This window comes from Balaenoptera physalus (genome assembly GCF_965194825.1).
Source record: "Balaenoptera physalus genome assembly, chromosome: 21".
In the NCBI taxonomy this organism is placed as follows: Eukaryota; Metazoa; Chordata; class Mammalia; order Artiodactyla; family Balaenopteridae; genus Balaenoptera; species Balaenoptera physalus.
The window spans coordinates 44,511,558-44,526,794 of record NC_138902.1 but is presented as its reverse complement, the minus strand read 5'-3'; the positions used below and the strand labels follow the sequence as shown (position 1 = coordinate 44,526,794).

Sequence of the window (15,237 nt, the reverse complement as noted above, 5' to 3'; positions counted from 1 at the left end):
GCAGGAAATGGCAGAGACAAGGGAAGGCTGCAGTGTGAAGGTTCAAGCTGCCAGAAGAGAAGAGTTGTATATTTGGAGAACAGTGAATATCCACTCTGCCAGCAAAGCAAACACTAATATTTCAATATTGGTGGTGTTTTTAAAAGCCAGTGGAAAGGAGCTAAAACAGCCCATTCATCCTACTTATTTTCTAGCTTGTTCAAGGGCAACTTCAGTACAAATTGCACTATGGGGGGTGGCAATAAATATACCAAATGCATTTCTTTCTTTTTTTTTTTTTTAGAGGAGAAACTTTATTTCTTTTTTATTTTACTTTTATAATTTTTAAAATTTTTTGGCCATGCCACACGGCATGTGGGACCTTCGTTCCCCGACCAGGGATGGCACCCGTGCCCCCTGCAGCGGAAGCGTGGAGTCCTAACCACTGGACCAGCAGGGAAGTCCCATCAAATGCATTTCTTTGTTTACACTCTTCATTTGTAAACACGCATAACCAGAAAATTCTTCAGCAACGCCTACCTGCATTTACTCTGCAATCTTCTCTCCAAGTCCTGGTACTAAATGAAGAACAGTTGATACTTTCAAGAAAAAAAAAATTGAACGGCACAAGATGTTTTGAAAGAAAAATTAGCCAATTTTTCTGAGTATAAACACGTGAACTCCCTTCCCTTGTAATTTTGCCTCTGAATAAAATATCGCATGTGAGTCATACGTATTTCTTCATTTGATAAAATCTACTTCACAGGGTGAGTGTGAAAGATGTGAGCATCCTTAAGGAGCCATTTTCCAAGGTTCTTCTCAAATCCCAGGGTCCGTCTTGAGTGAAACCTTCAGGCCAGATTTCCCAGCCCAACGTGGATGGCGGAAGGGAGAACGCAAAAATGACCCTTTGTCTGATGGTGGGCAAGCTGGAGTGAGTTCAAATGCACACAACGTCTGTCCATGGAAACAGTCCTGCCACCAGTAGAGCCATAATTACCTGAATTTTATATACAAAGTTTTTGGACAAAACTGTTGCTTGTCACACTGACAAACACTCTCTCCTTGACCAAACGATTTTTTTTAAACCTAACTTCCTCTTTTATTTATCAAATTTTATTTTATTTAGATATACTTGACGTATAGCATTATATTCATTTCAGGCGTACAACATAATGATTTGATATTTGTATATGTTGCAAAATGACCACCACAGTAAGTCTAGTTAACGTCCATCACTAGATATAGTTAGAAAAAATTTTTTTCCTGTGAAGAAGACTTTTAAGATCTGCTCTCTCGGCAACTTTCAAATATACGGTACAGCGTAATCACGCTCTTCTGAGCCCTCCGCCCCGCCTTGTAGAGCCCGCACAGCCCGGTTTTAGCAAGACGCCTGCCACGTCAGTTGAGAGAGAACCCCTCACCCCCCACAACTGAATATATTCTCAACCCCACCTTTGCTATATAAGACCTTGGCCTGCCTTCACCAAGAGCCTTGCTAAGCCAGTTTAACAAGAACTCCCCTACGCCTGATATCTCCTCATAGGAATGTTCCGTCCACCGACCCCCTAACCCACTCCTTGGTGATAAATCCCTAACTGTTCTTGTATTCAGAGCTGAACCCAAATATAACACTGAGATCATCTGACACCTCAACTGGTACCGTTACAACAAGTGTCCGAATCAGTTTTTCTTTAACAGTATCAGTTGTATGCAGTCCCAGGCCGTGGACTCCGGATAAGGAACTGGAACGGTGAGAAGCGTACAAGGGTGACAGGCATGGTAGAGGGCTTGGCCTGAACATCAGGGGTCGAGATGCCGTCTGGATCTGACATCAGGTGACCTGAACACCATGAGGTCACAAGCCAGAAGTGTGATCAAGACAACGGGTTGGTGAAAAGAGGTTTTTAAAGATCAGATGAATTCAGGGCGATGGCTTCACCCTCTGCCTGCCTGCCGTTTCGTGCTCAGAGTTGATCTGGCTGAAGGATCAGATCAGTATCCTGGCCCACGGGGGTCTGGAATAGGAGCGACAGGCTTAGCGCCAAAGATCTGAAACCTAGGAAGGAAACGGCATCGGGCGGGAGCATCCTGATGATGAGTTTGGAAAATGAACAGATTACGAGAGGAAGAAAGCGGCTCTGAACACTTCTTGCGTAAGTCCTTCACCTCCACCGTGAATGAGAGAGGGGCTGAGCTTGACTGGGAACGACGTTGCTCAGCCGAGCTATTCTGAACGTGAGATATGCATCAAAACGACTGGGTGTAATTTGAAAACATCCAAGAACATGAAGTAGTGAAAAAATACCAGACAATCCAAGTCAATTCAATTAATCAGCCTTCTAGTTTAATGTGATTAAAACCGAGATAAATGACGAATGCACAGTTTCTTTGAGAATCATCTCCTTTTCCCTTCTTACAAACTGATGAGGAAAATGGTCTAAGCAAATAAGAACCAATTCGGATTTCATTCTCTACCTACTTGCATCTAAATATGATCTTATCTTTAGCAACAAAATTCTTCCGCGCTCTTAAGTGACTATAGACAGTCAATTAAATCCACATTTTAACTAATCATCATACAATTCCCTCTTCAATAAATTGTATCAGAGCATTATCCCAGGAGGTTTCTCTGCCATTCCTATTCCAAAAGCAAAATGCATATTCTAATTATAATCTTGCAAGGTCAAAAATATTTACTCAACACCTTTACTTTGCAGCAAAATATGAGCAAACTCTGAGTAAGAGTCCTTCTTTGCTTTGGATAAATAACATTCAGCTCTTCGTTAAGAAAACAATAACCACAGAATCTTTCACGGAGTTTTCTATCTCTATTCAAACCTCCAGTCCTAAAAAAGAAGTCAACTGTTCTTATTCTTCCCCCATATCATTACTTTTCCTTTATGGTTACAAATCTTTATTCATCCCAGGAACTAACCCAGCCTGGGGCCCCGAGTCTTTTGTCCACACCCCCATGGTCCCTCATCCTAACACATCCACACAGATATGATTGGAGTGGCCAGGAAACCAGGAAGACACACTAGGGATCAATTTATCTTTGGCAAGGGAATTGACTAATAGGTTTTTTCCTGTCTCTAATTTCTGTGAGTTCCCTTTGTCAGGGGGATTCTCAGACCAATTCTTTCCTAGCTGTCAAGGGCACCTGCTCTCAAGCCTGGGTTCAGCACCGGTCAGGCCCTCGTACAGCTGTCCGATCTCATCCCTGGTCGGAGCACACACGTCCCTCCGGGACCGCGCCAGTGGAAAGGCTCCAGCGCAAGGAGGCTGCTGGTTCACGTGGGTCCTTGGCCGAGAGCCCAGAGGCAGTGAGGGCAGCTACCATCCCACAAACTCGTCCACTTCCCCCAGGCGCTGGGGGCCCAACAAGAGGAGGCTTGACGTGAGGTCAGGAAGGCAGAGGGGACACGCGGCAGAGACCTTCAATAAGATTTTCCTAAATTATTCCGGGATGTCAGCCAAAGCCTGGGCTAACCTCAGTTGCGTCACTGGTAAACGAATCGCCCGCCTGCTGAAACGGTAAAGCAAGATGTGGCCTTGGTTAAATTTCGGGAAATTGGTGAGTTGTGTGAACTGCATAAACTCTCACAGTTGGGAGACATTTGAAATAATAATGTTGAATATTTTTCCATCTCTGAGTTTATTTTTTATATTGAGTTCATGTTTGTCTTGAGATTATCAAAACTGACCCGTACCATCAACAGCATATGTATATGCAACGCACAAGCATAACCGATCCACAGCAGAACATGGCATTTATCCTACATCGTGTGTGAGTTCAGTCCAAAGCCACACACATTCACTGCATGCTTCCTTAACGCCAGGCGCCACACTGGGGATGGCACTGGGGATGTGACAGGAAGCAAAGCGGTCGTGGTACCTGCTCTCATGGAGTTTCTGGTCGAACATGGTGATTCGTTTCTACAGTCCGTCCCTTAACGTTTCCTTTGCTTTCACTCTAATTGAACCTTAATTAGCTCTTGCAGGAGTTCCTGCACTAGCCCCTTTTCTGAAGTAGCGAACAGGCATTGAGTACTGATTGCAGGCCAAGCGCCCTGGTAACACGCTACACAGATCATCTAATTTACTCTGTTCAACAGCCTTGTGAAGTAGGTGCTATTACTATTATTTGAGAACCACTCTGAGTAGTATAAACATAACTCCATTTATAATATAAACAAACTTTCCATCAATTTCTTCACATTTAGCCCAAAGAATAAAACCTCTAACTGAATTAGAATTTACATTTGACCTTAAATATTCTAAAATCCATCCATGTCCACTATGGAATTTTTTTTTTTTTTTTTTTTTTTTTTAAATTTTTTTTTATTTTTTTTTTTTAATGCTATTCTTGTCTGCTTACATTCTTTTTATTTATGTATGTATGTATGTATGGCTGTGTTGGGTCTTCGTTTCTGTGCGAGGGCTTTCTCTAGTTGCGGCAAGCGGGGGCCACTCTTCATCGCGGTGCGCGGGCCTCTCACTATCGCGGCCTCTCGTTGCCGAGCACAGGCTCCAGACGCGCAGGCTCAGTAATTGTGGCTCACGGGCCTAGTTGCTCCGCGGCATGTGGGATCTTCCCAGACCAGGGCTCGAACCCGTGTCCCCTGCATTGGCAGGCAGATTCTCAACCACTGCGCCACCAGGGAAGCCCTCCACTATGGAATTTTAATCTTGCCTGCTACTGTGAAATACAGCAAACCTTGATCAATGGTCAAATTTCTAATTTTTGCTGTTCAGCCATTTTTCTTGATTTTGCTCTCTGATTCTGTACATTCCAGAGTGTTCAATGGATTTGTAATAAACTTCCAAGATGAAGGGAAATTTCTTGCTCCTTGTTTGCCTAAAATCTTGGCTTGTGTTCATCTTTTTAAACAAAAAATATGCTCCAAAAATGCCCACAAGTTCAGCTACTAAAACTCCTTTAAAGATTTTCTTGCCAGTGGTTCCAGAGCGTGGGCCATCACATCTGAAGCAAGGTCCTAGAGCAACACCCCATCGTGTGTGGCAGATGGAAGGCAGGACATGGCAGCAATCTTCACTGCTATGATTAACCCCACTTCCACATGAGGAAATGGAGACACCAAGAGATGAAGAAAACTGTCTGAGGCCACAGAACTAGTTAGTGGTGTAATCTGAACATGGGATCAGGCAGTCTGACTCCAGAGCCAGACTCTAGACTCTAGATACAGGTATAGGTGTGTGTGTGTGTGTGTGTGTGTGTGTGTATAATTAATTTTTAAAATTTATTTTATTTTTTAAAAATTTATTTTATTAAAGTCTAGTTGATTTACAATGTTGTATTACTTTCTACTATACAGCCAAGTGATTCAGTTTTATACACACACACACACACACACACACACATACATATATACACATTCTTTTTCATATTCTTTTCCATTATAGTATATGTTTTTAAAACATACCTCTGGTCATGTTATTCCCCTCAGATACCTCCCCTGACTCTTTGCTAATTATTGAATTATATGCAAAGGTCCCAGACTAGAGTGAAAAGCCCCATTCAGACTTTTTTCAACCAACCTCTGCAATTTCCTGGCCACCCACTACGGGTGGCACATGCTCAGCGGACTTGGACTATTCACTTCCCCCGCAAAGAGCCTGCTTCCCCCTGCCCCAGTTCTGCCCCATTTTCATGCTCTTCCCTTTTCTGAATTGCCCTTCTAGCCTCTAGACATGTGCCACCTCCTCCCTTGGACTTTTTTAAATGAAAGCCCAAACGGATGCTATTTCTTCTTGCTTAGAATCACCACATGCTTTATGGGTGCCTCGTTACACACGTACCTTCTGGCACGTTCTTAGTTAGTGTCGAGTCTCGGGGGAAATAGTGTGTTGGAACGTGGAGCTGGGCTCTGATATCAGGTTGGCTGGAGATTGATTCCAGTTCCTGGAATTTTTAGCTCTGGGATCTTAGGCAAGTGGGATCACATCCCTCCCTGCTCACACCCCTCTTACGGCTTCCCACTGCAATTTGGGGCGGGGGAAAGACTTCTGGACCCCGACATAATTTTTTACAAATACACATTGCTTTAAAATCCAAGCTCTGGGGCTTCCCTGGTGGCACAGTGGTTAAGAATCTGCCTGCCAATGCAGGGGACACGGGTTCGAGCCCTGGTCTGGGAAGATCCCACATGCCGCGGAGCAACTAAGCCCGTGAGCCACAACTACTGAGCCTGCGCGTCTGGAGCCTGTGCTCTGCAACAAGAGAGGCCGCGATAGCGAGAGGCCCGCGCACCGTGATGAAGAGTGGCCCCCGCTCGCCGCAACTAGAGAAAGCCCTCGCACAGAAACAAAGACCCAACACAGCCAAAAATAAATATAAATAAAGAAAAAGACTGGAGAATAAATGTACCTTAAAAAAAAAAAAATCCAAGCTCTGCCAAGCAAGCATTCCTGGCCAACCTTATTTCATAAGTCACACCAGTCTTGACCACGAAGCTACCCTTCCGCATCCTGAGTTCAGTTTCTCAAATGCTCCAGCAAGCATTCCTCAAGCCTCCACAATGCTTTCCGTCCGCCTGTAGCCTCTCCTCCTGTCTCCTCTGACTCGCTCATTCTGACCCTCGGAGTCTCAGCTTTAAAGTTATCACATTTTCAGAGAAGACTTCCTTGACCATCTGATCCAGAGGCTTCCCTCCCTCCTCCACCCTGAAACGCCCCCCTCACTGAAGCCAGTTCTTTTCCTTAGATGTGGAGTGATCTCACTTATGTGGTTTGCTTGTGGAAGGTCTGATTTTCCCACTAGACTTATAAGCTCCGGCGAGGACAGGGTGTATCTGTTTGGTTCATCACACTGGCACAGGGAGATGCTCAAGGCAGACAAATAGAGAGAGAAATCTCTCTGTACCTCAGTCCCCTCATTTATAAGACAGGGGTAACAATAACCCACCCTCACTGCTTGAAGAAGCTGAGCACAGAGTCTGCAAGGTGAAGCTGACTGGTGACTGGAAGCAGCGCGACTTACGCTTCCGACCTGCAATCCCATCAAGCGAGCTAGCTGCCTTCTCTCTGTATCCTCCCCACAACTGAGCACGGGGCTTTGGGCTTCGTGGGCACCCATCACTGTCTGCTTTAACTGAATTCAGCTATGCCATCTGAAACCGTAACTTCTCACTTTTGCCAAATATGCTTGACTTGACTCCCATACAGAGATGTGCTTCTCCATGATCATGCGATAAAACATCCCCTCAAGCTTTGGCGTTGTGATCAAATTAGGTGAGTACATACGTAGGCGTGTGCAATACTATCCTGGCATCACCAGGCTCTCTTGGTTTCACACACTGAAGATTCCTCCTTGGGAAATCTTCTTCTGAATTAAAAAATTTAAATCATATACATCATCATATATTTATGTGATTTGTTTTATATACATATTGTATCACAGACAAGCAAACACTGAAAATGTTCGGAATAAAAATCGACTGTGCTCAGAAATCTCTTGCATTCCCATACACTAATGATGAAAAATCTGAAAGTGAAATTAAGAAAACACTCCCATTTACCATTGCAACAAAAAGAATAAAATATCTAGGAATAAACCTACCTAAGGAGACAAGAGACCTGTATGCAGAAAACTATAAGACACTGATGAAAGAAATTAAAGACAAAACAAACAGATGGAGAGATATACCATGTTCTGGGATTGGAAGAAACAACATTGTGAAAATGACTATACTACCCAAAGCAATCTACAGATTCAGTGCAATCCCGATCAAACTACCACTGGCATTTTTCACAGAACCTGAACAAAAAATTTCACTATTTGTATGGAAACACAAAAGACCCGAATAGCCAAAGCAATATTGAGAAAGAAAAACGGAGCTGGAGGAATCACGCTCCCTGACTTCAGACTACACTACAAAGCTACAGTCATCAAGACAGTATGGTACTAGCACAGAAACAGAAATATAGTTAAATGCAACAGGATAGAAGGCCCAGAGATAAACCCACACACATATGGTCACCTTATCTTTGATAAAGGAGGCAAGAATATACAGTGGAGAAAAGACAGCCTCTTCAATAAATGGTGCTCAGAAAACTGGACAGCTACATGTAAAAGAATGAAATTGGAACATTCCCTAACACTATACACAAAAATAAACTCAAAATGGATTAAAGACCTAAATGTAAGGCCAGACACCATCAAACTCTTAGAGGAAAACATAGGCAGAACACTCTATGACATAAATCACAGCAAGATCCTTTTTGACCCACCTCCTAGAGAAATGGAAATACAAACAAAAATAAACAAATGGGACTTAATGAAACTTAAAAGCTTTTGCCCAGCAAAGGAAACCATAAACAAGACGAAAAGACAACCCTCAGAATGGGAGAAAATGTTTGCAAATGAAGCAACTGACAAAGGATTAATCTCCAAAATTTACAAGCAGCTCAGGCAGCTCAATATCAAAAAAACAAACAACCCAATACAAAAATGGGCAGAAGACCTAAATAGCCATTTCTCCAAAGAAGATAAACAGATTGCCAACAGACACATGAAAGAATGCTCAACATCATTAATCATTAGAGAAATGCAAATCAAAACTACAATGAGATATCATCTCACACCGGTCAGAATGGCCATCATCAAAAAATCCAGAAACAATAAATGCTGGAGAGGGTGTGGAGGAAAGGGAACACTCTTGCACTGTTGGTGGGAATGTAAATTGATACAGCCACTACGGAGAACAGTATGGAGGTTCCTTAAAAAACTACAAATAGAACTACCATATGACCCAGCAATCCCACTACTGGGCATATACCCTGAGAAAACCATAGGTCAAAAAGAGTCATGTACCAAAATGTTCATTGCAGCTCTATTTACAAGAGCCAGGACATGGAAGCAACCTAAATGTCCATCGACAGATGAATGGATAAAGAAGATGTGGCACATATATACAATGGAATATTACTCAGCCATAAAAAGAAATGAAATGGAGGTATTTGTAATGAGGTGGATGGAGTTAGAGTATGTCATACAGAGTGAAGTAAGTCAGAAAGAGAAAAACAAATACAGTATGCTAACACATATATACGGAATCTAAGGAGAAAAAAAAAAAAAGGTCATGAAGAACCTAGTGGCAAGACGGGAATAAAGACACAGACCTACTAGAGAATGGACTTGAGGATATGGGGAGGGGGTGGGGTGAGATGTGACAGGGTAAGAGAGTGTCATGGACATATATACACTACCAAATGTAAAATAGATAGCTAGTGGGAAGCAGCCGCATAGCACAGGGAGATCAGCTCGGTGCTTTGTGACCACCTAGAGGGGTGGGATGGGGAGGGTGGGAGGGAGGGAGATGCAAGAGGGAAGAGAAATGGGAACATATTGTATATGTATAACTGATTCACTTTGTTATAAAGCAGAAGCTAACACACCATTGTAAGGCAATTATACTTCAATAAAGATGTTTAAAAAAAAATCTACAAACAATAAATGCTGGAGAGGGTGTGGAGAAAAGGGAACCCTCTTGCACTGTTGGTGGGAATGTAAATTGATACAGCCACTATGAAGAACAGTATGGACGTTCCTTAAAAAACTAAAAATAGAACTACCATACGACCCAGCAATCCCACTACTGGGCATATACCCTGAGAAAACCATCATTCAAAAAGAGTCATGTATCAAAATGTTCATTGCAGCTCTATTTACAATAGCCAGGACATGGAAGCAACCTAGGTGTCCATCGACAGATGAACGTATAAAGAAGATCTGGCACATATATACAATGGAATATTACTCAGCCATAAAAAGAAATGAAATTGAGTTATTTGTAGTGAGGTGGATGGACCTAGAAACTGTCATACAGAGTGAAGTAAGTCAGAAAAAGAAAAACAAATACCGTATGCTAACACATATATATGGAATCTAAAAAAACAAAAAATGGTTCTGAAGAACCTAGGGGCAGGACAGGAATAAAGACACAGATGTAGAGAATGGACTTGAGGACACGGGGAGGGGGAAGGGTAAGGTGGGACGAAGTGAGAGAGTGGCATGGACATATATACACTACCAAATGTAAAGTAGATAGCTAGTGGGAAGCAGCCGCATAGCACAGGGAGATCAGCTCGGGGCTTTGTGTCCACCTAGAGGGGTGGGATAGGGAGGGTGGGAGGGAGGGAGATGCAAGAGGGAAGAGATATGGGCATATATGTATATGTATAACTGATTCACTTTGTTATAAAGCAGAAACTAACACACCATTGTAAAGCAATTATACTGCAATAAAGATGTTAAAAAAAAAAAGCGACTGTGCTCATATCCACATTCAAAAGTTAATTGTTGAACAATGTCTAATTGTCGAACAAAGAGAGTTTGAGAGTTTTTGCAAAGTAGGTCAAGTGTAGGATTTCTAATGGGAAATAGGAGAGGTACTAAACTAAAAATGTGTTATAGGTTGGGTGACCATTTAATTTAATGACCAAACCAAGACATCTGTAAGAGTGAAAGGAGCCAGTATTGATTATATTAGAGCAACAGAGAAACCTGAACTGTCCCAGGGACGCTATCCTGTGTTCTGGATTTTGGAAAAAGCACAGTTCTAATCATACGGCACTAGCAACAATAAAGGTTTTCCCTTTTTCCCGCCAATCCAGCTGTGTCTAGCATTTTCAACTGTTATTGTCTTTAGATTTGATAATATATTAGGATATCCTTCAGCATAATATAATATTGCCACAATACCTGATTTTCCCCAGATGAGGTTCACAGAAAACAAAAAAAATAACTGACCAAAAAACAAGCTGAACGCAGGGAAGGAGAGGGTCTGATGCCCACCTCCTCAGGGTTGGCACCCTGACCAGCTCAGCTCCACCACGCTGTTGTTCCAGCACTTTATCACCAACTCAACTAATCTGAGCTCACGTCTGAATTTGTACTTTCAAAACGTGTCAGCTCATTACATTGACTGCATTCTAAATGATATTTAAAGTTGACGTAAATAATTTAAGGGGAAAATATCACGGGCTTGAAATGAATATCTTTAAATATAATGCAATCAGGTGGATATTTTTGCAACGTTTGTGACATTAATGTGGCGATGCTGAGTGAGTGCTGACGATTAGTCAGAAGACGGAGCAGAGGTCTTGCAAGAAAATGACTCCCAGGTGACAAAACATTGAAAATTCAATTATACTCTGTTTATTATAGGCTTACATTAGCAACTATCTTCCTAATAAAGACCTGATAATACACAAATTAATGGGAACACAGGGGAGTACTTTTAGAAATATTTTTTCTTCTTATAGGATTCTACAATATTGATTTCTAAAGTGCTCCAAATGACAGTGTAAAGCTTGCTGGAGAAAATTCTTAACATAAATTATATGCATAAGAACATAAGATATATTAAAGTACTCAAGATTATGAAAATAACTTTAATGTATCACGTCAATGTGCAATAAATTTAATGTTTAAAATTTCAAGTTATGCAAGTGTATAAATCATTTAGGAAGGAAAATCTAGTGAATGCAAATAAGAAATAAACCATAACAAGGGCTGCACAAATGGTCTGAATTCTAATGAAAACAGTATGTCATGGAAGCCAGTGCATTCATTCCCCTTTTTACACGTGTGGTTTTAAAAACATCCACAACGTAAAGCTCTTTATAAAATATTTTTACAGGTCGGAGTATACAAACATTTATTTTCCCACCAGGAGGACCAAAATGTTCGTCTGTATCGAGCTAAGTTTTCCTCGTCTTCCTCCCACCATTTTCTTACATCATGCGTAGTTCAATGGACACTTCATTTCTTTTTTTTTTTTTTTAACATCTTTATTGGAGTATAATTGCTTTACAGACGCTTCACTTCTTCATTTGGTTGTTGAAAATTTTAACCTGGCACCTATTTTGGGTGTAGCTCTTTCGTTACACAATCCTTGGAGTAGAATTAGAAGCCTAGTACCTCTTCTCTAGGCATTTATGATAGAGGGAAGGGAAGAAGACAGGTAGATAGATAACTTCAAAATAATGTAGTAAATGGTAAATGTCACGGAAGAACTACAGTGAGTAGACACTACGGGAAATTAGAGGCAGGCCAGCTGTTTACACTTTGGGACAATGCAAATGAAATGGTACTTAAGTGGAGCCATGAAAGATTGGCAGGATTTTGATCCATAAAGAGTAGCTGAGAGGGTGATGCAGATTGCCAACTTGGCATGATCAAGGCCAAGGGGCAAGAAAGCACATGGTTTATTCACAAGATGGCAAACAATAAAGATGAGCCCGTTATAATGACTTCATAAGGAATCTCAAGGAAAGAAGAGGAAGAGAAGATCACTTGGTGTTTAATTAACAGGAAAGATAAGCTTAGAGAATTGAAATCTTCCTAAGAAGGTTGATTCAACTTCTTTTCTGTCTTCTCTGATGAACAGACATTTTATGGAGCCAGGAATCAAGAGAATTGGAGGAAAGAAATAAAAATTTCTAGAGGTAAGGAAAGTACAAAAGAAGGGCAGAAATTTGAATGAAGTAATATATATGCTCCCTGTATACCAGGAACTAAGAATAGCTTTGAAATAAATAAACGGTTTGAATTTGATGAAAGTATATAGCATTGAAAAGAGTTCAAGTAGGTAAGTAAGACAAAGTAATAATGTTGAAATTTTGGAAGTGATTTGCAAATGGTAAGTGGGAATAAAAAATAGAAAATTGAGCTCCACTTTGGCAAAGAGTTTTGATCGCCATGATGAATAATGTATAATGCAAGTCATGTGAGTTCATTTAAAAAAAATATTTATAGCAGTTTGCATTTGGAAAATTTCTTTAAAAAATTTCCATTGTGAAAGAGACTCACATTTGCAGCTTTTGATGGCGGTGTGATTTTAAGTAGGAAGAGGAATAGAAAGGATATCAAAGAAGCAGCAGGAAGCCAACAAAGAAAAAGCAGAATTCAAAATCAAATATAACTTAGATGCAGTCCATGAAACAAAAAAGATTTGGTGCCTCTATTAGTAAAAGAACCACTCTGCTAAAGGGCTAACCTTTAGAGGGAAAAAGGGACATCTGAATGCTGTAATGCCCAAAATAATGAGAAATTAATTCAAAAATACTAAAAGACACAAATGTGTGATAAAGAGGTGTGAAGTTACAAGTGTCTGGAGCTCCTAACAGAGTTATTACTAAGATTCTTCACTCTCAACCCTGGAAGGTCATGGCTTTCAGCTTTGTAGCCTCTGAAAAGTCAGAAACAATGCCTTGACTGTGTTTGCTGAATGAATAATTGAGAAACAAAGTAAGGAAAACTTGGATAATGTATTTTCTCAAAGTGAGGGAATCTGAGATAAACTTCAAAAATGTTGTATACCTGGAAAGAGAAAATCAAAGAGAGAAGCGTAGAAGACATCCTCTCAGTGAGGAAGTCGTGATGTCAAGAGCTCCCAAAAAAGTCCAGTGAGCTGGCAGGAAGTAACGCCCTTCAAGTCTCGCTTCACAGACTTCCGGGGAGAGGCTGATAAACTTGTCCGGGAAGACAAGGCCAAATAAAGCTGGAAAGGGCTTGTCTGTTGGGCCTTCTCCATAACCCAGCAGGAGCTTTTCTGTCTTAATTTTGAGGAGGCAAAGAAAAATAAAACCTTCTCTCCAGGAAGCAGTGGGAGCTACTGAAAGTAAGAGACATTACCTTCCTGCGTAGGGGGTGGCGGTCTAAGAGGTGATAGGCATGTGACGTTGCCAGGACAGTCAAACTGGAAAGTCACGTGCTAATTTAATAATCAACGAAGCAAGTTAATTAGAGGATTTAGTCCACATGAATGTTCCTTCCAAATGGATTATCTTTTTCTTCAGTCTGGGGACAGATCACCACTATTTATTATACAAACACAAAATTTGAGGTCCTTGTGTTTTTAGTTATTCTTATAACATGACCCATTTCAAAATGCATCACAAATGTTTACAGTCTTTTGCATCTCTTGTATGTTTTACTACTACTAAAAAAAAAAAAACCCTGTTTTATGGATCAAATGTCTGTTTGCAAACAAAATACTATTGGAAGAATATATTTTCCAGGTGGACTACAGAAGAAATAGAAATAATTAAAATACATTTAAAGCATAATGAAACAATCTGAAGTCATCAATGACAAAACCTGCTTTGTCGAGTATTCCTTGAAAATTGAAGATGTCAGTGCCGTACTTAATATAGAAAATATGCAAAGTATAGTTAAAAGAAACAGACTACCAGTTTATGTTCTTCATAACATAATGAATCTGTTGACAGTACGTATATTACTGTTATTTATAGTCCCATGGTGACAAGAAAATGTCACCAATTACTGGTTACAATGACAGAACACAATTTATTCCTAATGATTTATACCCCTTAGGAAAAAAAAAAAAAAAAGCAGGCTACTAAAAGACAGCTATCCTTCTGTTCCCCAACAGCAGTTTTCTAACTGGAAGTATGTTTGCAAAGAATAACAAGTTATTTTTGTTAATGAGGGTTTGCATAATTTACTTGTATAACACCGTAAGTGACAAACTAAAATAAGGTACTCTAAGGTATATTTTTAAAACAGATCTAACTGAAATATCATGCTTGTAGAGCAGGCTTTCCTCAACTAACATATTGTACTCCATTTTAAACCTAGATCTCTTCAAAGCTGCATGGACTTTCAGAGTGTGGGAAATAAGAATAAGGCACTAAGCCTTTCAAATAGGCATTTACTGCTCATCCTGGCTTATTAAGAACTGCAGGTTGAAAGAAACATGTATTTGAGTACTCCAGTTATTTACAAAGAAATTTAGAGTGATGACATGAGGAAGGAGAAAGAGGGAGAGAGGGCCTGATAATTAATAAGCAGGAAAGTAAACTAGACGTTACAATACAATTGAACTAAATTAGTAAGATCAGAGGATGTGAGAAGAGAGCCATAAGTAAATTCTGATCTCGTAATCTGTAGGAGGAAATATGATCTGGGAAATAAGAGTTTCATGGAAAATTCCAAAGAAATCCAAAGTTGAAATTACAAAGAAATTTATGAAAAAGCAAGAGGAGGGGAAAAGTAACAAGTAATGGCTCTTTTGAATGGTTCTAGTAATATCACAGTAAGACAGATCAGAATTGAATTAAAGGGCCATAAAAGGTAATTTAACCGTTGAAAACATATTTTGAGGACAGACGCCAGGCTTTTTAACATACTGCTGATACACGTCCTAGGCACTAAAAATAACTGAGCAGAAATGTGATGTTACTATCATTAAAATGGCGAGAGAGAGA

At 40.5% G+C, this 15,237-nt stretch overlaps 1 protein-coding gene and 1 pseudogene across 7 annotated transcripts in view; both read right to left on the bottom strand.

The window, feature by feature from the left end:
* TENM3 (teneurin transmembrane protein 3) overlaps positions 1-15,237 on the bottom strand; it is a 2,405,282-nt gene that overhangs the window by 377,297 nt on the left and 2,012,748 nt on the right. The gene's annotated exons all lie outside the window — the stretch shown is intronic.
* On the bottom strand, positions 4,658-7,664 carry LOC309651399 (protein CEBPZOS pseudogene; annotated as a pseudogene). The gene has a single exon. The product of its transcript is annotated as a protein CEBPZOS pseudogene (transcript).